The sequence below is a fragment of the Passer domesticus genome, chromosome 7 (assembly GCF_036417665.1).
Source record: "Passer domesticus isolate bPasDom1 chromosome 7, bPasDom1.hap1, whole genome shotgun sequence".
NCBI lineage: Eukaryota > Metazoa > Chordata > Aves > Passeriformes > Passeridae > Passer > Passer domesticus.
Window position 1 is genome coordinate 629,681 of NC_087480.1, and position 25,317 is coordinate 654,997.

Genomic DNA, 25,317 nt, shown 5'->3' on the forward strand with positions numbered 1-25,317 from the left:
AACCCAGCCCTGCCTCATCGCAGGCTTTGGCTGGGTCTGCACGGCCCCAGGAGAGCAGCAGGGCTTCATGCTGATCTCAGAGCCCCTGCCAGGAGCCCTGTCTGTCACAAAGGGACCAGCTGACCGGCACAAAGGGCTGCACAACCTCCCCCCTCACACAGACGCTCCAGCACAAAGTCCAGGGAACATTCTGAGCACTTCTGTCACCTTGCTGTGCCCCTGAGGCTCAGGCTGCTGTGCCCACACTCTACAGCACTGCACAAACTGCACTACAGTGCAACTTCTCCCATTTATTTCCCATGGAGACACCCAGCCAACAACAAAATGGGGAGTGGGAGTGGGAATAATTCTGTTTCTAGAGAAGTGCAGACTCCAAAGAACGCCTTTTCTCTCAGCAGTAAGTAGGCAAGGCCACGGTTTCTGACAGTGAACACCAGGGAAAGGCAAACCCCATTTCCCCCGAGGGGCTCAGGGGAGCTGCCCACAGCACACGGAGCACAGAGCCCATCTCTGCTGGCCACCCTGCCCTGGGCACAGCACACGGGAGCTGTCCCCAGCCCCGACTGCAGGACATTCACAGCTCTTCACACCCAAACCAGCCAGGCTTCAGCTTCCTTCCTGGCTCACTCTTCCTCACAGGGCTATGAACACCTGGTAGATAAGGCCTTTGCAGCCTGTCCAAGGCTCAATCACCTCAATGCACACCTCCAGCTCACAGCATTTTATTGCTGCAGCTGCTGGCATACAGAGAGCTCAGATGAAAACAAGCAAATACTGGGTAAAAACATTGCAGAAAAAGCTGAATATTTATGGCTTGTACACAGAAACCTGAGTGGCAAGTGAATGCTTCAGGTAGAGATAAAAGGAGTGACAGAAGAGTAACTTTTATCTATGCAGTCCACATTTAATGACTGCATGAACATTTGCAGATGATTAGGGCCAACCCAAGTGCTTTGTTGTTCCTTTGTTCCATTTCTGAAGGGTTCGGACTTTATTTATTATTTTTCTTCTTTTTCTTTTTCCTTCCTCCCCCCCATAACTGCAACTAAATATAATTTTTGGCTTTTAAAGACCTCTTGCCATTTATAGAATCCAGCTGACAGGCTGGGGATGATGTTTCCTCGCTGATCTGCCTCCTTGACAGAGGGAGAGAGAATCACGTTGGGTGCAGCAGGCTCAGCATCCCTGACAGGCTGAGGTGTCAGAGCTCAGAGCAGCCTGTCTGGCCCCTCTCCTGTGGGCTCTGGGGGAGTTCAGCCCCAGCTGCTGTGGAAGGCAGCCAGCCTGCAGTGCTGCTGTGCAGGGGACAGGGACAGGCGATGTGGTTGTACTTTCCAAACTTATTCAATAACAGCAATCATAACCAACAATTGATAGGTAATTGTTCTAGTGTACACAAATTAATCTTTGCTAGTTTGACCTTAAATTACCAGAGTGTCATGATTCATTTTCCCATAAAAGTTGCAGGTTGGTTTGGTTTCTTGCTCACATTACTCGTCCCCTGCATCTTGTCCTTTGACTACTAAACTCTCTGCTCATATCTCATTCTTTCAAACTTTACTCCCTTTGTGTATTTGGTAGAAATGCAGACTTGCCTGCTCCATTTTTACCTGTGTCTTTGAGCTCTGATTCCCCTGCAAATTCCCCAGCACATCCTTCTGTGTGACATCTGCACATCCAAAGCTGACATCCTGCTCACAGAACAACTTCACACTGCCAGTCCAGAGCGGACAGGCAGCCCCTCTCCTAAAGAAACAATTCCCACCCTTTGCCTGTGCCTGGCCCTGGAGGTTTCTGCTCCCAGCTCCACCTCAGCTCTCCCAGCCTGAGGGCAACTGTCCCAACCTTGTCCCATGCCCAGACAAAGAGTGACTGCCCTGAAGCTCCTGTCCCGGTGGTTCCAGGTGTGGAACACAAACCATGGCTCTGCCCTGGTGATCCAGGTGTGGAACACAAACCGTGGCAGTTTCCCCTGCTGGTTCCAGGTGTGGAACACAAACCATGGCTCTGCCCTGCTGGTTCCAGGTGTGGAACACAATCCATGGCTCTGCTGTGGAACACAATCCATGGCAGTTTCCCCAGCTGGTTCCAGGTGTGGAACACAATCCATGGCAGTTTCCCCTGAGGACAGGCTGCTTCCAGCCCACAGGACCCTGAGCAGGCTCCTGACACACAGAGGAGGGGCAGGACCATGGCACGACTGGGGCAGGGTGGGTTCACCCAGGGGCTCATTCGCTGTCATTGCAATTAAAATAAATCCTTGATGGGAAGGGCCACCTGTGGCTGCATGTGCAGAGCCAGCACCCTACCAGGGGATTGTTATTTCAACACCTGTCTGCTGTACGTGGCTGTTTTATTAATAGCAAGGATCACACACAGCCTGAGGTAAATTAAAATTCCAGTTCTGCTATTCCGTGTCATTGAAGAATATGCCAGGCTGTTGTTTGATTTGGTTTCTAGCAAAGCAGGCTAACAAACTTCCTTCCAAGCCATTAATTCAGATATGCAATAAGCCTAGCACAACTGCACTGGCTCATTAAAGCAATTTGAGGTAACCTGCACTCATTAGAGCAGCCACCATCTATCCCCTGTGACTGCAGCCTTGTTTTCAGGCAGCATCAGAGATGACCTGCTGTGCCAAATGCCTCTTCTGTCTCAGGAAAACTTCAGGGAAATAGCAAAATGGAAACCTTGATTTGCTCAGGCTTTGAAATTCATTCAAATGCAAGACTATTATAACATTTTGAGTATCTTTTTTCATCCAGAAAAGGATTATTTAACTAGACAAAGAGAAATTCTTCACTAAAGACCGTTCCACGATGATAGCCATGCAGGACACAAGTTTACAGATAAAACTGAAAAGTCCCCTGCTATATCTGTTGGAAAGGACACTTTAACCATTCAGGAAAGCAAATACAGGAAGGACAAATTATGAGTGTGCCACAGTTGAAATAACAAGAACCAACCTGTGACCTTGGGACACAGCCCAGGCTGCTGTCAGTGTACCAAGCAGCTGCACAGAGCTGCTGCCCACACCTGGGGAAAAACCATAAAATCCTCCTGTGCTTAATAAAGAAAGGACACCAGAAGGAAGGTACAAAGACAACTGAGGCAGCACTTAGCCTTTAAGCAGGGACAATTACAGGTGTACCAGGCATCAAGCTCAGGATAATTAAGCCCGGCCCTTGAACTACACCAACCCATTTAATAGTTGGAGGTGAAGCACAAAATCCTTGAGTGAGACTAATTTGGAGTCCTCCAGCAGAGGAATTAAGCAGCTTAATACAAAGCACCTTCTATGGACTTAAAGAAAGACTTGTTCACCTAATGAAGGGAGACAGGCACACAGCAGATTTTGACCCTCTGCTACCCAGTAAAATCAACCACCCAACAACAACAACAAAATCATCTCTGTACCTGTTTGCTGTTTCCTGAACAAAAGCCTGTTTCTCCAAAGTCAGGCTCACGGCCAGCACTGATGATGGAGCTGCACTGGCAGCACTCACAGCAGGCTGCAGCCCCCGACAGCCCTGCTCCGAGAGCACACCAACAGTTTGTTAAACTGCACTGGAACAGTTTGTTAAACTGCGCTGGAACAGTTTGTTAAACTGCACACGAACAGTTTGTTAAACTGCACACGAACAGTTTGTTAAACTGCACTGGAACAGTTTGTTAAACTGCGCTGGAACAGTTTGTTAAACTGCGCTGGAACAGTTTGCTAAACTGCACTGATTTCATTTCAAGCCACTATCTCCCACATACCCAAGCCACCAGAGCTGGGTCGAGCCCCTGGAATGTGCAAGGAGGGTTCTGGGACTAGAAGCAGAGGTTTCCTACCCTCAGTGTCTCTCACTTGAGCCACAAAAACTCACTTTGTCTGGAAGGGACAACACACCCTCAGTCCTCCCTGAGGGCTGGCCTAGCTCAGGCTCATCTCTGTTTCATTTTCCTTCCACTTTCCCTCTGCCCAAAAAAATCCACATAATTTAAGTTTGTTAACATTTCCTGTTTTCCTTCTGTATACAGAAAGATTTGAGGCACTAAAACATGGAAATGAATAAATCAAGAGAAGGACAGTGAAGACACACAATTACACAGTATTTTAGTTAACCTTCAGCCTTATTTCAGTGAAACAAATGAAGAAACTCCTCCAGTCTCTGCAGAAATTAAGGAAAGAGCAAGCAGAATAAGAGCTGGGGGTATTTTAGTGCTCCAGGGTTGGAATTTGGTCAGTAAGTTACCTCTAGGAGTGTCCCAGGAGCCCCAAAGCCCGGATTTACCCTCACTCTGTGGGGATGGATGGGTCTGCTCTGCCCTGGGTTTTCCAGGAGCCCTGCTGCAGGAGCCAGCCTGATGGGGGGAATGTGCATTTCCCATCTCTGCTGCCCTTTCTCTCTCTCTCTCACCTGTCTATTTTGCCTTCAAGGAAGAGGGACAGGCCTGTAAGAGCAGCTCTCAAACACTTTAGCTCCCCCAGGATGCTCCTTCTCCCTCCCCACACCACCGAACACGGAGCTGAAGCTCAGTGTGGATGATGTTCCTCCCATGAACACTGGAGCTCCTCTCCCAGCTTCCTCTCTCATTTTCAATCCCCATCTCAACACCATCAGCACTGCCTGAGCATTCACAGAGGATCAGCACAATGAAGCACAAAGCTGACAGTCATGGAGAAGGACTGACAGCAGGTGGGATGTTTTTAAAAAGACAGGTTACAATCAAGCCAATCAGTCTCCCAACCACTCCAGAGAGAAGCATTCCATTTCTGACATCAGCAGGAACTTTCCCCACCTACGCTGTCATCCCCAAGGGTGAAGGAGACTCTTGGAAAAATGGAACAGAGTGTTCAAAACCCCAGCAGATCACATGCAGTACAACCATGCCTTCAAATTCATCAGAAGGTCACCAAGCCTGCTCACTAAGAGCCAGGACCTGTTTAAATACTGTCACTGCGGAGTGGATGTATCTCCATTTTGTCCAAAGGGCACTTCCAACACGGCAGCCTTACACATGGAATGTGCTCCAGCCCCACTCCTCAGTGAGGATGGAGGAATCAGCACTGCTCTGAACCACTCAGCACAGACAGGGTCCCACTGGACTCCTCAGAGGCTGATTACACTCATTAGGTCAGAAGGAAACACATTTTGTTGGAATCTAGGATTCTCTGCAATTGAGAAGCCCTCAAAGAAACAGAACAGATCAATTTATATGTTTGAAAAGTGAAATAAAGGCCTGGAATCATCAGGTTTCTAATGACTATCAAATTTCTGTCTCACAGCCATAGGGGGGCTAAAGGATCAGCACCTCAGTGCTCCAGCACACCCTGGGGGGGCAGAGCAGGGGCTGAGGGGTCCCAGGGCAGGAGGGGAATAAGGGAATAGCTGGGAGTCAGGGAGAGCTGCTGGCAGAGCCCTGTGGGCACAAGGCAAAGAGCTGCAGGCAGGAAGGGCAGAAAGCCTGTCCAACAGCCACGCCACCTGCTCTGGGGGCTAGCCCCTGCCCAGCAGGAGGAGAACAAAAGGCACCACACACATCTCCTACCTTGAGCTACGGCCTTCCACCTTGTCCCCGTGCCATCTCTGCTGGGCTGGCTGCATCCACGGCAGGGCAGGCACTGCCCAGCCTGCCCCCAAACCCCGCTCCAGCAAACACAGAGGAGCACTCAAGCAGCAGCTGGAGAGTCCCGGAGCAGGAATGGCCAGGATTGTGCTCCAGCTCTCATCCCTCGTGTCCTGACTCGCGTGGGCAGCAGCAGGAGGGGCTGCAGGGCTGCACCCCACGCTGCTGCCGGGAGCCGAGCCCGGGCAGATGGAGAGGAGCTCAGCAGGGTGTGATGGAGAGCTGCCCGGGCTGCCTCGGCTCCCTCTGTGAGCACAAGGCTGCAAACACCCTCCTGGGAATTAGCATTTACGTGCTATTTGTGCCTTCTTGGCTTGGGGTTTTTTCAGGCTGCTCCAGGCAACATATTTGTACTTCACTGGACACAGCCTTCCTAATAACCATCACTGCTCCTGGTAATTTTTAATGAGTTGATGCAAGGCAATTTCACTTCCTTCCCCCTTCAGAAAGAATTTATTAAAAAGATTTGTATAGGAATAATAGACTCATAATCAGAGAAGCCACATGCCACGATCAGAATTAAAGGAGCCATCTGTTTCTTTACAGTCATGCACATCTCAAACAAAAAGTACACACATGACATATGTCATTACTTCCACTTTCCTGAGAGAAAATATTTGCCATGATTGCCTCCCACAGGAGCGCAGGAAGCTCCACCACCAGCCTGCAGTGCTGGAGGAACCCTCCAAGCAGTGGGTTCAGGCTGCATCTCTGCCTCAGCCAACCCAGGCCTCTGTGAATCCTCTGCAAACTTCTTTTCCACAAGATCTGCATCCAGGGCCTGGCTTGCTGCTCCCCACCACAAGAGGAGCTGCCCTGCTGAGCTCCACGCACACACTCGTGTCTTACATCTAAAAGTCAATTTGGGAAATCACACTGCTCACTGGATGATATATTTTCACGTCAGTATGGTGTAATATGCAATTTTTAGCCCTTCCATCTAATGTGACAATGCAGTGACGGAAGCAGTGATAAGTGCCCAGACACAGCAGACACTCTCCCCAGCTCCAGCTGCCCTCAGCCCGCAGGGCAGGGAGCACTGCCCTCAGAGGCAGCAGCAGCTCCGTGCCCTCTGCCCTCTGCCCCTGGCCCTGGCCCAGAGCCGGCCAGCTGGGCCACGGGCTGCAGGGGACCCTGCAGGGGACACCTGACCACCAGCACAGGGTGTGCCCCTGCTCGTGCCACCTCAGCCAGGCTGCAGGCCAGACACTGTTCACAGAGCACCACAGCATCCCTGTGCCCACACACCCGAGCGCTGGCTGGGCACAGGGCAGGGCAGCGCGGGCAGCACGGCTCCTGGGGCTCCTGCTGCTGCCAGTGCTGGCACAGAGCTGGCTGTGCCAGCGTGCTCCTTGGTGCAGCACGGCTCCTGGGGCTCCTGCTGCAGGTGACACAGGTGACACGGGCACAGAGCTGGCTGTGCCAGCGTGCTCCTTGGTGCAGCACAGCTCCCTGGGGCTCCTGCTGCAGGTGACACAGGCTGTGCCAAGGCTGACACAGAGGTGGCAGTGCCAATGCTGGCTCAGGGGTGGCAGTGCCAATGCTGGCACAGAGGTGGCAGTGCCAATGCTGGCACAGAGCTGGCTGTGCCAATGCTGGCTCAGGGGTGGCAGTGCCAGTGCTGGCACAGAGATGGCAGTGCCAATGCTGGCTCAGGGGTGGCAGTGCCAGCGTGCTCCTGGTGCAGCTCAGCTCCCTGGGGCTCCTGCTGCTGGCAGTGCTGGCACAGCCACCTCTGTGCCCGGCTCCCTGCACACTCGTGGGTGCACCCCCTCAGCCAAGAAGGAAATGGCTCCAGTACCTGCCTGCCCTGCCCCCAGAAGCCCCTCAGCTCTGTGTTCAGATGGCACGCAGTCAGAAGGCAAGCAGGATTGCAGGGCAGTGAAAGAACCAGGAGCTCTTTAACCCACGCAGTGTCCAAAGCCCTGAGCCCTCGCTGTGCAGGTCCAGGATGCCAGCTGTGCCCAGAGCAGCAGCGAGGGCACAGCTGCCCTGGCAGGGCTGCTCTGAGCCCTGCACTGCCCTGGCACAGCAAATGTCACCCTGGCCCTGGGACACAGCTGGCAGAGTCCTCCTCCCCCTGCCCAGCCCTGCCAAACACACCAGCCCTGACCCCCAGGGAACACACCGGTGACAAACGTTCTGGAAAACGCCTCTCCTGAAATGTGGTAAAATTCTTCCATCTCAAACATCTCCTCCTCTTTTCCCTGCCTTGCCTCAGCTCGAACACTGAGGAGTTCAAGGCTCCTACTGTGCCCTGAGACACCGTGAAAGGATTTCTTCAGAAAAATCAAAGAGTGGCTTAATTTAAGTTTGTCTGACCTGGGTTGTTACCCTTGCTTTCAGTTATGGAAAACCTTTAAATAGGAACACAAAAAAAAAAAAAAAAAAAAGGAAAGTAAAAGTTGTCTCTGGTTCTTCAGCTTCTCTCTGCAGGCCTGAATGTTTTTGCTCTAAGGGGCTCATGAGAGGCCAGGGAAAAGCTCTGAGGTTCAAACACGGAACTCTGCAGGGGGATGCTCCCTCTCCCATCTCTCTCCCTGCAGATCACCATGTGCACAGACTGATTCCATTACTGCCCCTGAGATGTTCTGTGTTCCCCGTGCCAGCTCGGTGCAGAGCACTGTCCCACCCCTGTCCATCCATGTTCTGCTTCTGTCACATCTTGCATTGTCATGCAGGACTGCCCACCCATGGCAATCACTTCTCTGCTTTCATCACCTACAGAAAGCATCATGATGAAAGATGTTCCGATGGGAAGAACAAAACAAAGCACTTCATATCCTTCATCCAAACACTGCATTAACCCTGCACATTTTTTAAAGTACATTTTTAAGTCCTGCAAACATAGACACACACACAGTGCATCTATTTTTCATCTAGCATTCTAAACACAAACTTGTAACCAAAGATGTGCCCTGGGGCTACGATCAACACCAGATTTGTGTTTCAGGGGCACAAAGTCAGGACAGACTGCACAATTCCCACCCTCTTCCTCTCCACATCCACATTCCTAAAGAGCTAAGTACACTGACACCTTACTTAAAAAATAACTGAGCTAAGCCTCTGCTGAAGAAGAGGGCAAGGTGCAATCAAGATTTATTGGTGTTTCAGCTGTCCTTCTGCACCTTCACATCATTCTGCCTCCTAACAGTTGCACTCAGGGTACGCAGGCAAACATCCACCTGAAAATGCCCCAGGCAGCCGGCTGTGGGTGCCAGCTGCGTGCCCTGCACTGTCACCCCCGTGCCACCTGGCAGCACTGGCTCCTCCTGGGGCACAGCAGGCATTGCCACCCTGCCAGCACGCCCGGCCTGTCCTGCTGGCTGCCCTGCTCCACTCGGATTGCCTCCCTGACCAGGCAGCTCCACCACAGCAGCTACCCACTGCTCCAGCTAATGAACGCCATAGATCATTTCTTTGTATTTAACTTCTTCTAGCAATAGAGGAGGCTATTTCGAGACCTGGAAGGAAGAAAGCAATCATCAGAGGAGTGTCAGTAAACTGAGCTCAGCCAAGGAAACCAGCCGTATTTCAGAAGGCTCTTTCTGGATCCTTCCATGGCTTCTTGCCTAACAAAGCCTGGCTAGAGGAGGCACAGCACACAGGCACGGAGGCACTGCCACTCGCTGCTTACACAAGTCTGGAAATTCTGCTTTAACAGGGGAAGAGCCATCCAACAAGCCCAGATTCTCATCACAAACCTGAAGCACCCAGAGCCCAAAGCCGAGCAGCCTGGCTGGCAAGGGACGAGGGTCTGGCAGGGGACAGTGAGGGCACAGATTGTCCCTGCTGCCTCAGCTGGGACACAGCACAGGCAGAGCGGCATCCCAGGGACACGCACACAGCTGAGCCCAGCAGCCAGAGGGCTGGGCAGGAGATGCCTGGCAGGGCAGGCTCTGCTCCGCTCCGTGCTGCAGCCCCTGGCTCCGGCTCACCTTGAGGGGAATACTCCATCAGGGGCATCTGTTCATCTTAAAGACATCAAACCACCAGCCCGTTTTATAAACAAAAAGCCTTCTGAATGGAGAGGACTTCAGGCTAACCAACGCGCTGCAAGGTTTCTTTTGGATAATTAAAAAAGTTCTTTATAAATGCTTCTCCCTTTGCAGGTCTAATCTGGCTTCAGGTCTTAAAGCAGTATTTCAAAACAAGAAAGGCAGCTAGGAGATGCACAACAAGTTTTGGCAAAAATAAAAACTTTTATGCAGAATTGACCTGATTCTGGAAGAAGCAAAATGTGAACACAGCATGGCATAATTGCATGAATTTGTTATTACAGTCATTCCAGCGACATCTGCTTCTTTCCTTGCCTCACTGATTTGCACATTACACAAAGCAGACGGCACTGGATGCTGGTCACTCAGGAAGGTCACCCCCTGGCTGTGAGACATGCTTCCACCTTAATTATTTTAGGCTTAATTCTGACATAACAGGAATTTATTGCTATACAGAAAATAACCATATTAAAAAAAGTATCAATAGCAAAGCTGAAACACTTCTAAAATGGGACTGAAAGAATAAAGTGAAAACAAATATTAGAAGAAGGGTTACTTTTCGGTCCCAACATTCCCAGGATTTCCACTGGGAGTTCTTTTTCACTGTGATTTATCAATTTTATTTTCTTGTTTCTATCTCATCTCATTTTCATGTATCACTGTATCACATTCAAGGTTTGATTGCCTGCTCCTGCTGGAAGGGTGTTTCAGAAATCCAAGCACTACACAGAGAATACAGAAATCACCAGAGAGTATCATTAGCAGAAGGGTCATTAGTACTTTCTCATGAATTTGCTCTTTTACTCATAATTAGACTGCAGTTAGGCAGGCAATAGTCAAACCTAATCAATAAGTCTGTACAAAAAGTAACTGAATTGGGCCAAATGCAACAACAAAGTGTAAAAAAAATGGCATGAAATAGGTGCTATCATGATTAAAGAGTGAAAGACACAATGGCAAAATTCTCCTCTCTGACCTGTGCTGTGGTGAAGGCACAGGGTGTACCTGTAATTTCTGAATTGAGGATATAAATGGACTGCCAGTGACTTTCATGGATCTCCCTGTGCAAACAAAACCCAGAAAACCAAAATGGCACTGACAGAGCTGCAAAGGAAGAGAAAATTTTCACTGCAGCTTGAAGAGCAGTGCAGTGTAAGACATAAATAAAATAATGAATGAAGCTACATGGCTCAGATAGAAACCAGAAGTGCCACAGAGACCATCACTGTGTGGGATGTGGGATGTGCTGCAGGAGGGGCTGCCCAGTCCAGCTGGGCTCTCTGTGGGGCTGGGCAGCCCAGCCCTGCTGCTGCACACTGTTCTCACTCTGAGAACCCAGCAAAGCTCCTGCCCCAAACAGAAAACCCAGCAAAGCTCCTGCCCCAAACCCAGCAAAGCTCCTGCCCCAAACCCAGCAAAGCTCCTGCCCCAAACCCAGCAAAGCTCCTGCCCCAAACAGAAAACCCAGCAAAGCTCCTGCCCCAAACCCAGCAAAGCTCCTGCCCCAAACAGAAAACCCAACAAAGCTCCTGCCCCAAAACCCAAACCCCAGCAAAGCTCCTGCCCCAAAACCCAAACCCCAGCAAAGCTCCTGCCCAAAACAGAAAACCCAACAAAGCTCCTGCCCCAAAACCCAAACCCCAGCAAAGCTCCTGCCCCAAAACCCAAACCCCAGCAAAGCTCCTGCCCCAAAACCCAAACCCCAGCAAAGCTCCTGCCCCAAAACCCAAACCCAGCAAAGCTCCTGCCCAAAACAGAAAACCCAACAAAGCTCCTGCCCCAAACCCAGCAAAGCTCCTGCCCCAAAACCCAACAAAGCTCCTGCCCCAAACCCGACAAAGCTCCTGCCCAAAACAGAAAACCCAACAAAGCTCCTGCCCCAAAACCCAACAAAGCTCCTGCCCCAAACCCAACAAAGCTCCTGCCCCAAACCCAACAAAGCTCCTGCCCCAAACCCAACAAAGCTCCTGCCCAAAACAGAAAACCCAACAAAGCTCCTGCCCCAAAACCCAATAAAGCTCCTGCCCCAAACCCAAACCCAACAAAGCTCCTGCCCCAAACCCAAACCCAACAAAGCTCCTGCCCCAAACCCAAACCCAACAAAGCTCCTGCCCCAAACCCAACAAAGCTCCTGCCCCAAACCCAAACCCAACAAAGCTCCTGCCCCAAACCCAAACCCAACAAAGCTCCTGCCCCAAACCCAAACCCAACAAAGCTCCTGCCCCAAACCCAACAAAGCTCCTGCCCCAAACCCCTGGGATGCCTCAGCACTGCACAGCCCACCCCAGACCTGCCCCTCCTGCACACACCATCAGGAAGCAGAAAATGATTCCGGTTCCACAATAAAAGAAAGCACTATTAATTGATTCTGAAGAGACACAGTATGGAAATTGCAATTACACATCTCCAGCTGCTGAGACAGATGTGAACAGCAGCCATGGACTCCCAACTGCACTTGAACAGCACTTCCCAGAATTCCCAAGAAGACTGACAAACATAGACAGTCCTGCTGTGAGACTGAAGTGTGTTTTCCTAAAAATATCTTCTTGTTTTCATTTTTTAAAGCCTTTTCTAGACTTTTTTTACACTCCATGCATTAATTGGAATAATCCAAAGTATAAATATGGCATGTGCCTGCCACAGCAATTACAGCGCTGAGACCCACAGTAAATCTTTAATGCAAATGCATTTATTGCAATATCTGAAAGTATCAAAAGATATGCAGTAAGTTAAAAATGTCATATGGGACAGTCATAAAACCACAGAATGGTTTGGGTGGGAAGGGACCTTTAAAGACCATCCACACCAGCCCCCAAAAGCCCTAAAGCTGCTTCAGTCTTGAAATCTGATAAGAGGAAGGTGGAAGAGGAGAATGTCCTTTTCAATAAGAATTAAAAGGGATTACACTGTTTGGAATGATTTTCCACTTCCACTGAAACATCAATCACAGCTCCCACTGCAAACTCTCTCATCACTGTTGATGCACTGTTTACAAAACAGCCAAAAGCAGAAGGTTTCTTCTCTTTTCCAAGTGTATGACTCCTGCAGTTCTGTTGGGATTCCCCCCACAAAGATGGACATAAAATGAACAATATATTTTATCATTGGATACAAACCCAAGTCTCACACATTTATTGCTTTCTTTTAAGAGCCATTGGGTAAAACTCATAGAACAGGAAAGAAGCCCCAGCTGAAGTTCCATCACAGTGAACTCACACCTCAGTCAGTTAATTAAATAATCTGTGCCATCCTGAGGGCTCTCAACACTGTCACAACAACCATGAGCAGTGATGGGGATAAAATACTAGTTCTGAACTGCTCTCATTAATATTAAGCTGAACCAAACCACAGAGTTCCAACTTTGCTTAACTGGCATTGAAAAGAAGTGTGGGCATCTTTAAACTGCACAGGCATTGATCTCTGTGTTCAATACTTCTTTTATTTAAGGATATTTAAAAGTGTAAGGCAACAGAAGCCTTTCCAGTGAGAAAGGCAGGCTGTTAGCACAGAACCCAGAGAAAACCTGTCTGGTTTTCTCTCTTCACTGAGAAAGTGCCAGAGGTAATGAAGACCCGTTGCACAACCCCAGCTGCCACGGCGAGAGAGGCAGCTTTGAAAGGGATCTATTTTTAGAGGGATGCTAAAGGTCAGCTAGCTGGGGCCTTTCGTCATGCAATGTCATCCCCACGCTAAGCCTGAAGATGCTTTGGAACAAGGTGTTTGCTCTACAGTAAATGGCAGATTTTTTTCCAAGACATTACTGATCTGCAAGTTCACCTTCAGCAAACAGTGCCAAAAGTGCTCTCAGGAAAAAGAAATGGCACAATTACAACTCGAGCAGGAGACAGAAAATCTCTGTAAAAATATAATGAGAGCTTTTGGAATGCTGCTATGATCCTGCTCCCATGAGAACAGCAAGAATCAGAGGATCATATTTTTAGGGAAATACACAACATTTCAAGTTCCTGAAGAGCCACTGGAATGTCATGTGGTCTACAGGAGGCCACAGAACAAAAACCCACCTTGTGTGAGCAGGCCTGCTGAAGCCTGACTGCACACGTGTACCTCCACATCCCCCTCCTGCACTGGGGGACCCGAATGCCCCAGGAGCTGCCCTGCCCTGGGGACACTCAGCCAAGCCCCCGGCTCTCCCAGCCCAGGAATCCAGCCCTGCACGGCCGGGGCTGGCTGCGAGCCCTGGGGAGAAGGGCTGGCAGCAGGGCATGGCCTGGGCCAAGCCCAGCCCAGCAGAAGGGCACAGGGACCCCCAGGACCCAGCTGGGGCTGGGCTGAGCCCCCCAGGGCTGAGCCCAGGCACAGAGACAGGGGCACTGCAGCTCCAGAGCACCCAGGAGAGCAGCCGGCAGGGCAGGGCAGTGCCAGGGGCCAGGGCAGTGCCAGGGCAGCCCAGGGCTGAGCCCAGGCACCGAGACAGGGGCACTGCAGCTCCAGAGCACCCAAGAGAGCAGCCGGCAGGGCAGGGCAGTGCCAGGGGCCCGGGCAGGGACAGGGCAGCCCAGGGCTGAGCCCAGGCACGGGGACAGGGGCACTGCAGCTCCAGAGCACCCAGGAGAGCAGCCGGCAGGGCAGGGCAGTGCCAGGGACCCGGGCAGGGACAGTGCCAGGGCAGCCCAGGGCTGAGCCCAGGCACAGAGACAGGGGCACTGCAGCTCCAGAGCACCCAGGAGAGCAGCTGGCAGGGCAGGGCAGGGACAGGGCAGTGCCAGGGCTGAGCCCAGGCACGGAGACAGGGGCACTGCAGCTCCAGAGCACCCAGGAGAGCAGCCGGCAGGGCAGGGCAGGGCAGGGACAGTGCCCGGGGCCACGGCAGGGACAGTGCCAGGGACAGTGCCAAGGGCCACGCAGGGCAGTGCCAGGGGCCAGGCAGGGCAGTGCCAAGGCCAAGGGACAGATGTGACCAGTGCCAGGGGCCAGGCAGGGCAGGGACAGTGCCAGGGGCCAGGCAGGGCCGGCAGATGTGCAGCCACAGCTGGGCAGCAGGCAGCAGTCTGTGCAAACCACATCTCCCCTGTCTGCCCAGCCTGACCCCCCACAGCTGGGCACAGCTGCTCCTCCCTGGACACAGGAGCCAGGCCCCAAGGTTTCCATGCATTATTTAACCCCTCTGCACTTGCCAACAAAAGCTCTTCCCTTCTGTGAAGTCCCACTTTGGCTCTTCTGTCTGAGGATTCACCTGGGATGTCTGAGTTGAAATGGAGCCACTCCTCACCTCCCCCAAATGGGATTGCTTGGCAGCTCACAGGATCACACAAAAAGAACCCTCTCCCTCTCCTCTCAGCACTGAGTGTGAACCCTCTCTGCCGCCCTCAGGCACCACCCTGCCTCTGCTCTGGATGCAGTCTGCCACACAAAGCAGGAACAATCTCAGGTATTACCGGCCAGGACCTGCCTGTGCCTGAGCAGGGAATGGTGGCAGTGCTGCCAGGACTGAGATGGACAGCAGCACAGGGTCACTCTGACACTCTCCTCTGGACTCTGAGAAGATCACTGCCTGGGCACTTCCACAGATCCTTGCACACAAACAGCACCAAAGAACGGCGGGGAAGGAATTCATGTTTCAATTTGCAAACTACACTTGTACAGCAAACTTGCAGAGAATCAGAACATCATGAATTCTGACAGCTTTGTCAAAAGGAAGATAAAAAACAATAGGAAAAAAGACTGGAAGGAAGAACACGAGAAGGAAAGGCTGACCCTGCTGGTCCAGGAGCATTCCAGCTGGAACACCACCAGCACTCCTGGCACCAGGCAGAGCAGGGTCCAACCAATTCTTGCTGCTTTCAGAGTCCACGCACCTGACAGGATAAAAACTGCAGTCCTTGAGGATGCCAGATGTGACTTTGAATGGCAGGGGAAAAGAGGCAGCCTGATCTGTCTGTGTGGGGCAGGAACACAAACAGCACACACAGCAGATCTACTGCACCTTCTGCCTTCTGCTCTGCTTTCCAAACCCTCTCTGCCCAAGAACACAACCCTCAATCTACTCAGGAACTGCTCTCACAAATTGTTCCAGCTCTACAATGCAGAAAGCAGGGCCAGTGAACTGCAGAGAATCTGAAATGCTTTCAGTGACACTGGAAAGGAAGAGCAGTGCTTTGCCTGTACTCACTTCTTAGCAAGAGAGGGAAAGGAAAAAACTAAAGAGCTGCCTTGTTGTACAGCACTTCGTGCTTCAATGTTATTTTTATTATTTGTTATTGCCTAGGGCATGAGTTTACACGAAGTGAAGAAGTGGAAGAACAAGGTACCATTTTTATTTTTTATCTCCTACGCTCCCATAAGTCACAGTCACTGATGTTGCACAACTTTTGTCCCCATTATTTTCAGGATGGACTTTCCTGCTTCTCTATCACACCATGTTCTGCTTCATCAGAAGCTGCGCAGCAATTTCCTTCATAGCTCAGATCACAGACATAAAAATGTGCACCACTATCAGGATGATTTACAAAGGCACTGCTCCTCTGCACCCTCCACACAGACACTGGCCTCCTTGTCTCCTCTTTTATGACAGGTAGCAAATGAAGTAATGAAGTAGAAACAAAGTAATAAAATAAAGATAAATCATTCATCTTGGGAAGGTCTGCATCAGACCAATTAAAACAATGCCTCAGACACAGTGCCATAACGCATCGTACCTATGGGAAGAAGGCACTAGCATGAGCAAGCCCTGCAATTACTGCTTTCTCCAATTATATCCTTGGAGATTTCTAGCTCCAGCATAATAAAAGATTAACAAATTGAAATATATTTAAAAACTGAATCTCTCTGTTTTTTCCAGTAAGCTATTAAAGGCACTGCTAGTGACACATCTCTGCCTGGAGAGGAAACCAGCACACGTCAAGACCAAGAGCAGCTGCAGCCAGAATCACTGAGGATGAGGAGGGTCTGCAGGGCTGAGCACTGCACACCAGCATCCCAGCATGGAGAAGCAATACAGCAAAAAGGATGGAAACAGCCAGCCCTCCCCAGTGTGAAACCTCCACCCAGATCACATTGGCACCCAGGGCTCATCACGGCACACCAGCATCCCAGCATGGAGAAGCAAATACAGCAAAAAGGATGGAAAAGCCAGCCCTCCCCAGGTGAGAGCTCCACCCTGCTCTGCTCTCTCTCTCTGTGTTCCCAGCAGCAGTTTCCCCTGCAGTGAGTCCCAGGCACAGAACCATTCCCTGCCAGGGTGGTTCCTGAGGCCCCTCTGCTGCACGGGAGCACCTCCACTGCACACAGGGCATGGTGCCAGGCAAGCCAAACCCGCAGGTTTCACTCAGCCCTGCACCCAGAGTGCCCTGCCAGGCCTGGGAATGTTCTGGCTGCATCTCAGAGCCCCATCTACCCCAGCACAGGGGTCTGGGCACCTGCCAGCAGACCTGCCTCTGGGCACTCGGTCCCATGCTCCCTGGTCTGTGGAGCCTCCCATGGGTCTACAAATCAACCCAAATCTGGTCTAGAATTTTGTTCTCTCATCTAGAGTCCTAGTCTAAGAGTAGCACCCATTCCCTCCCCATCTGTTGAGTTCCCAACGATTTTATAGCACTGGTATCTAATTAGAGTATATCACTGCCTGTTACAATCACAAGTCATTTACGGACTGCATGACCCGTGGAGCCCTTTTCATACTCCAGAGAAAATCTCCGTCAATACTACACTCAACATTTCAAAGATCTAGCAGAAAGACTGAAGAAAATAGGTTTGGGGTTTTTTAGCTTATCATTCCTGACCACTTCAAAGGTTTACAACAAAATTTGGCGTCAAAAACAATGAACATGAGTTGAACATTGGTGAGACTGCAAAGCACAGAAAATGCGCTGTGACAGAGTGAACTGAAGCATGATCACACAGGCTATCAGACAAATGTGGATCACTTGAACGGACTGGCGCGGCTTAGAGGGGTTTTTCTTTCATTTATAATTAACCAAGGCTGTCACATCCCTGCCTCGCACGCTGGCAGTGTGTACACTGTGCAGGACACAGCCCGTGAGCCAGGCAAGGCAAGCTGGGTGTGCTCAGAGGGATGCTCAGCCCAACACCACGAGCAGAGGGGAATGGTTCACCTCAAGCAGGGGCAGCAGCTCCAGCTGCTCCCCCGGTGCCTCCACCTGCTGCAGAAACCTCCCCTGGCTTCTGGAGCACGGGCAGCCTGGGCTGTGCACCCTGCCTCCTACACAGACAGCTGCTGCTAGCAAGAGCCACTGGACAGAGTCAGGAAGGGCCCTAAAAAGCAACAGGTGTTGCAGACAGAGGACGCTTTCCCAGAAAGTTCTCAAGGAGGAGAAGCTTGTCATGCTGGCAGCAATGCTCAAATGGAAACTGCATTAGGAATCACAACAATAAAGTGTGGAACTCCAGTTTAAACAAGGAACAAACCCATTTAAGCAAATTAAATATTGCCCACTGTACTGTAAAAATATCTGCTTCTGCTAGTAAATAAAATCAGAGTGATTTTAGGGAATCCAGGGTAAGTGTGGCTGCTGCAGTGCCACTCTGTGGGCCTGTCCCTGCAGCCCTGGCAGGAGGGCACACTGCCCCAGAGCCCAGGGCAGCCCCACTGCAGCTCCCGGGCACTGCCAACCCTGTGCCAGCCCCAGCAGAGCCCAGCCAGTGGTGCCAGCCCTGCACAGGTGCCAGCCCTGCACACCCCAGCCTGTGGTGCCAGCCCTGCACACCCCAGCCTGTGGTGCCAGCCCTGCACAGGTGCCAGCCCTGCACACCCCAGCCAGTGGTGCCAGCCCTGCACACCCCAGCCACTGGGCTGAACATTTGACTGCAATAAATGGATCTGGAGAAAGGCTTTCTTTACTGACAACCTGCTTTATTTTTGCCAGCAGGCGTGAATCCAAACAGGATCACGGTACCCCAGCCTGACTTCAAAGGGTTTGAACATTTAATTTCTTGCAGCTTTAGCTTCCCTGTCCATGGTACTGCAAACACACCCGCAGGCCCCAGATCTCCTGCGTGGCTAATTCAACGCTCCTGTTTGAAGATGCCAACGTGAGAGGGTGAGCTGCATTGCCAGGCCAGGCTGGCACGCCTGGGCGCTCTGCAGGGCACGTGGCACACGGAGCTGCAGGCTGGGACCCTCTCCACACACAGCCTGGCTCCAGAGCTCAGGTGGGCCAGCACTGGGCAGCACACAATACCCCTCACTCTGTGCCACAGCACAGGACCAGAGACCAGATCTGAAATGCAGTGCAACGAGGCAAGTGAGGCCATCAGCAATGGCTCTGCATCTGCAGGGCAGCAGGCCCCCAAGAACCAGCGAAGCACATTAACCTGGTGAAGATCACGGATTTCCCCCTCAAACTGACTGTGTGTAACCCCTGCAACATCCCACTGCAGCCTGGCCAGCCCTGCCAGGTGCCAGTGTCCCTGCCCCGCTGACATCCCGGGAAGCAGCACGGCCCAGCCCTCCCCAAAGAGCATCCTCAGCTCAGGATCTCCAGTCCTGAGGGAAGGGGGGAAGGGTTTCACTCGTGAATGGCCTGACAGGCTCTAACTAGCACTGCCTGTGCTGCTCTCAGTCCCAGCTGATCTCTGCTCTGTGCCTGTGCCACAGCCAGCAGCGCCCAGCCACTGCTGGCACCAACCCTTCCTCGGCTCTGCTGCTTCTCTGGGGCTCCACCAGGCACAACCAGCTTCAGCTAAGCTCAGGACAAACACCAAGGAAATGATCAAAAACCTCTTGTCTTCCTGCCCCAGCATCTGAAAGTTAACACAGAAGATCAGGCGTTTCTATCACAAAGTTCTTGGAATTTTTATTCCAGTCAAAAAGGTGTCCCTTTCTGTCTTGGGATGAAAAGCTACATCTCTACATCCATCACCAGTCTGAAAAGCATGAACCCAAATTTAGTTCAGGTCCAACAAAGATATAATTTAATTCTGACCCTATTGAAAACAAAAACCAAAACATTTTTTAAAAACCCTGCAGGGCTGTTTTGTTTGCTTTAAGCAGACCCGAGATGCAAAGGCAGTTACACTCGCCTCTCTCTCATTTAAATGTCATGTGCATTGTTAGTCTCACCTGTTTTCCCACACGTCCCAGGGTGCACTCAGCAGCTGAAGGCTCCTTTCCCCAGCGCCAGGTGAGGTGGGGACACCTCCACCCTGCAGGTGAGACGTGGAGCCCAGCACCAGAGCAGGGCAGAGCCTCGCCCAGCCTGCAGGTCCAGCTCGTGCCCCACACTTGCACACTGAACAGAGAGACATCTCTTCACAGCTTTTCAAATTTCCCGTGAATGCTGACAGAGCCAAGAAACTCCCTGAGCACTTCACTTCTAGCACAGAACGTTTCAAGATGTGTTTTCCCTAATCTAAAGCTCGCCTCTGCCAAGCAGTAACACACCCCAAAATCAGAGCTGCCGAGTCTGAATGAATTCTTGATTGAGTTGTACAAGACTGCTTTGCTCTCAACTTCCTACACCTAACCTCAGGAAATTCCCAGCTTAACAATGAACTGCCTTCTTTGTCACACATAATGAAAGAACAGCCACGGAGTTAATTCTGCTTCTCAGCCAGTGCTGAGCACAGAGAACTGGGGGGCATCAGCACTCAGGCTGCTTTCCACACTTAGGTCTGAGCAGAAGCAGCTCAGAGGTTTGATAAAAACTGATCACCCGACTGAATGCAGAGAGGTTCAGAGCTCCTGACATCTCCAGAGAGCTCAAGGAAGGAGTTACACAACCCCTGCCCCTGAAGGGCTTGAGGAGGTGGAACAGGAATGAAACAGGGCAGGAAGACTCAACAAGACAACTCCACAGCTGCCTCTGGAGTGGCAGCATCAGCCACTGAGCACCAGGTGCTGCTCAGCAACCTGCAGGGCCCCAACACCACAAAAATCCCTGTTCCAGAAAAAAATCCCAGAGCCTGGAGAGGCACACACCGACCTGTGCTGGAAATACAACATTCCCAACACAGCAAAAGCGAGCAGGCGATGGCACAATGTCAGATCTGCAAGAACAAAACAAGGTTTGGAAAAACCTGCAGCAGGAGGTAGCACTTTAAACAACCAAGCAGCAAAGTATGTGAAAAGCCCTAATCCATTTGCTTGGTGGAAATATTACTCACTGGATGGCTCATCTCAAAGCACAGGCTTTGCAGTTTATCCTCCTCAAATGACTGCCAGAAAAAATTAGTCAGGTGATTTGCAGGATATATTGATTAGAGAGGATTTAGCTAAGGATCAGAAGAAACATCCAGCTTTATCATTCAGGGAGAAGGAAAGAGAAGAAAGAAAGCCTGCAAGCTGTTATCACTGTGTATAAATTGGGCTTTATTAATGAATTAACTGACTACACAGAAAATGCTAGATAACTGTTAAAATAATGGCATTTCCCTCTGAAAAAAACGGAGTAGATCTCAGAAAAAAGTGATACAAATAAAATAAGTCTTCACTGTTTGCTTGGTTTTTTCTAGTGTCTATAACAAGCTGAATTTTCACCTGAACATTCCTGAAAAACCCTGAGATGCTCAGTTTTCTCTTCCAGCTCACAACTTTTTCCACCTTTACATAAAAACATCCTCAGCTTGCCTCTGTTAAATCCCAGCTGACATGAACTACCAAACTCTCCCCAGTGAGCACTGCTTTTCCTCAGGGTTAACTCTGAAGTGCTCAAAGTACAAAACACCCTGACTGTGCTATGTACACACTGAAAAACCTGGGATTCTTCTGCACCAACCTGCACCACGCCATGGGTGAGAGCAGCACAGCTCCCCGGGGTCAGGCTCAGACCCCACGCCCACAGAATGCCCTGTGGAGCTGCCCTGCAGGAAAAGGAGCAGCGCCCTGGGTGTTCAATAACCCCAACACGGGCTCGTGGCACTGCCAGCAAGATCCAGGGCAGCTCACAGCCTGAGCCTGGCAGCCTCGAGGGCATCACTTTGTGTGCAATGCCTGCGTCCTCCTGACACTGCCCTGGGAGGGCTGGGACACTCACCTGTCCTTGCCTGGGACGCTGACACTCACCTGTGCCCTGCCTGGCACACTCACCTGTCCCTGCCTGGCACACTCACCTGTCCCCTGCCTGGCACACTGACACTCACCTGTCCCTGCCTGGCACACCCCACTCACCTGTCCCTGCCTGGCACACTCACCTGTCCCTGCCTGGCACACTGACACTCACCTGTCCCTGCCTGGCACACTCACCTGTCCCTGCCTGGCACACTCACCTGTCCCTGCCTGGCACACCCCACTCACCTGTCCCTGCCTGGCACACTCACCTGTCCCTGCCTGGCACACTCACCTGTCCCTGCCTGGCACACCCCACTCACCTGTCCCTGCCTGGCACACTCACCTGTCCCTGCCTGGGACACTCACCTGTGCCCTGCCTGGCACACCCCACTCACCTGTCCCTGCCTGGCACACTCACCTGTCCCTGCCTGGCACACTGACACTCACCTGTCCCTGCCTGGCACACCCCACTCACCTACCCTGAGCTCTGCCCCAGCCCTCGTGCCCAGGATGGTGCCAGGGCTCCCGAGGGGCATTTCCAGCCCTCCCCTGGCACTCTCTGTTTCCTTGGGTAATCAGCTGAGCCCACTCTGGCTGCAGTGCTCAGCAGCAGACACTTTCCAGGGATGCAGAAGTGCGTTTAAATTCCCTCAGGCTGAGAAGGGAAATGAGTTCAAATCCACAATCCGAGGTTCATCAGCTCATCCAGGAACCTCTGGGAAAAGTGCTATGTCCCAGATGTGTTCTTGTTTTATGAATCATGATTCTCTAGCAATTAACTCATTTAACTCATTTCAAGAGGAAAAAGATGCTTCAAAGGTTTTTTATTTTTATTTTTGGCTTGAGTTAAAAATATATATTCTTGTCAGTAAGACATGCTGATAAATTTTCTTTTAGTTTCAGAGCATATCTATTTTGTTTTTATGTGCTATTTTAGATCAAGCACAGAGCCAAAAACATAAATGCAATTATGTATTCAGCTCGATGTTAAAGTTTCATTTAAAGTCAAACTAGAAAGTATTAACAGACAGTGACAGGGTAGAGCAGTGAAGTGGCAGATTAAAAGATCCAGGAATTCTGCTTACTGGGCACATTTCGATGTTTTCTCATTGTCTTTACGGCCCTTCCTAAAATCCTCATTATTGGCAAGACAATTCTCGTGAGAACGAGCCCCTTTCTCACTGTTGTGCTGCATTTCTGGGAAGACAAAGACCCAGCTTGGTTTGGTGATGTGAAGCACCAGAAATGAAGGGGAGGCACAGGCAGCTCCCAACCAGTGACCCTGCCAGCTCTGCCAGGGGACAGCGACCCTGCCAGGGGACAGTGACCCTGCCAGCCCTGCCAGGGGACAGTGACCCTGCCAGGGGACAGTGACCCTGCCAGCCCTGCCAGGGGACAGCGACCCTGCCAGGGGACAGTGACCTTGCCAGCCCTGCTGTGCCACGGGACAGTGACCCTGCCAGGGGACAGTGACCCTGCCAGCCCTGCCAGGGGACAGTGACCCTGCCAGCCCTGCTGTGCCAGGGGACAGGGCCAGGAGCCACCACCTTGCAGGACAGCACCTGTGAAAAGGTGCCAGCCTGCCGTTTTGCACAGAGGATGGCTCACTGGTTCTAACAGTGCAATCCTGTTGCCTTTCCTCGGTTTGGATTTTGTGGCACCTCAGAGCAGGAACAAAGTGTAACCCTCGGGTTGTACCCCGATGTAAAATTGTTTCCCATGGAAATTAGTTAAGGTTCTAAGTCTTCCTGTCAAATTCGGCAGAAAAAAACCCCAGTATTTTTCCTTAAACTTAAAGCCAGTGGCATTCCATACTCTGGGAGTCTGTGGAAAGGCCCAAACTCTAACACCTGTACAGGAAAAAGTTCTTGTGGCACTGAGAATGTGCAAGCGAAGCAAGCAAGATGTGTGACCCACCAGAACATCCTCCTTCACCAAAATGACCCCATTTCTCTTGGTTTATGTCCAAAGCAGGCTTTCACTGGTTTACCAAAAGAAATGTTCCAGCCTTCAAAAAACAAAAAAACCTCACACATCCCTTGATCCCCACACCAAGAGCACTGAAATGAAAATCTCTCTCTCATTCTGTGCAATTGCTGTTCGTTAAGATTTCATTAATTTAAGTCAGTCAGTTGCTTGTAAAAAGGCGAAGCTCGTTGCAGACTTTCTGCATGTTCAGCAATTGGACGTCCATGGCAGCTGGGAGCTCACCTTGCCCTCAGAGAGCAGACCTGGCTTTGGGAGAGCACAGCATGTGGGGTGCAATCACCCCCGAGAGGGCAGCTAAAGCAGCTGGTCTCCTTTACAGTCCAGTAATTTTCAACACTAAAATCACTTTCAAGAAACACTTTAAATGAAATTAAAGAACCAAATTGAGCTTCCATTACTTGAATTGTTTTTAATTGCTCTGGATGCTGAAAAGGAACCTGTGCTCCTTTCATGGTGGCTCCTGAGGCTGGAAGCAGCACCAAAAGCAGAGCAGTGCATTAACTCACAGCCCTGCGGCACTGAAGTCATCATCCTCCTCGCACGAGGGCAACAAGACACTCGATTTCAGCAGCAGTTCAGGACTGCAGCCACCTTTGCCCACGGGGCAGCTGCCCACCGGGCTGGTGCAGAAGCAGAGCTCGTGTCCTTGGCTCTGGAATGAACTGCTCTGCTGGACACAAAGCTCTGGAGGAAGTGTTTCACAAGCAGGGCACAGCAAGCACCTCTGAGAGAGCATTCCCACACACCCCTAATGCTCCCAGGAAAGATTTAATCACTGGAAGAGCCAGTGGAGCACTCCAGCACTGCTGGCTGTGATGGTCCCACACAGCCCAAACAGTTTCTTTACACAAACTCTCTTCAAGACACCTCATTTCTTTCTTTCTCTCCCCCAAAGTCCCTTGACTCGCTCACATGAGCACACTTCTGCCCTCTCCTTGCCTGTCCAAAACAAAAAGTAAATCCTAAAGCTAAGGCACTCACTCATGGGAGCTCCATGATGTATTGGGGCAACTCAGTCCATCATTAATATCCAGAGATCACCAACTGCTCCACACATCCACGTTACCCCAGCAGCTGCTCTGGAGTCCCACTGCCCTCTGCTCCCATCCACTGCAATCCCACTGCTCCCTTCCCCTTTACCAGGCACAGTTATTTACTGCACCCACACACAGCGTGCCAAACCCACACTGGGCTCCCTCACCCCTCAGGAGAACAAACCCCTTCTTGGCCTCAGACAAGCTGGAAAAGTGTAACACCAAAAATACAGTCAGTCACAGCAAATGGAGTGAGAACAGCGAGCTCCTTACATCACAACTCTTATCTCAGTGAGTTTATCTTTAATCCTACAGAGAGCTCCATGAAACTGAGCAACATTTCAGTAGATCAGAAATGGAATTCATTATGTGAGAAGATCAGAGACACCACACGGCTGAAAATTATTCAGACAAATCCTGGGAAAAGGCTTCAGTGGAAATTGAACATGATCCAGCCCCACACGGTGAACCCAGCAGAGCTGTCCCAGACCCAGCACGGCGTGAGCAAAGGCAGGACACGCAGGGACTAAGGGCTGGTTTGGCAGATGCTGGGACTGCCAGGGCACAAAAACTGCCCCCAGACACTGCCAGGGCACAAAAACTGCCCCAGGGACTGCCTGTGGCTGTGCTGGGAGGGGACACAGCCAGGACAGGGACACCCCAGGGCCTGTGGCCTTGTGGCCAGCATGCACCACGTCACTGTGGCTGTGCTGGG

At 51.2% G+C, this 25,317-nt stretch overlaps 1 protein-coding gene across 3 annotated transcripts in view; it reads right to left on the reverse strand.

Moving 5' to 3' along the window:
* Positions 1 to 25,317, reverse strand: part of FGF13 (fibroblast growth factor 13) — a 193,985-nt gene that overhangs the window by 96,985 nt on the left and 71,683 nt on the right. Inside the window, exon 1 of one of the 3 annotated variants that reach the window (XM_064426426.1) lies at positions 5,539 to 5,678. The exons of the other annotated variants lie outside the window; for them this stretch is intronic. The gene's annotated coding sequence lies outside the window, so the exon portion shown is untranslated. Of the gene's footprint in view, positions 1 to 5,538; positions 5,679 to 25,317 lie in introns of those variants that run through there. 3 annotated transcript variants of the gene reach the window in all.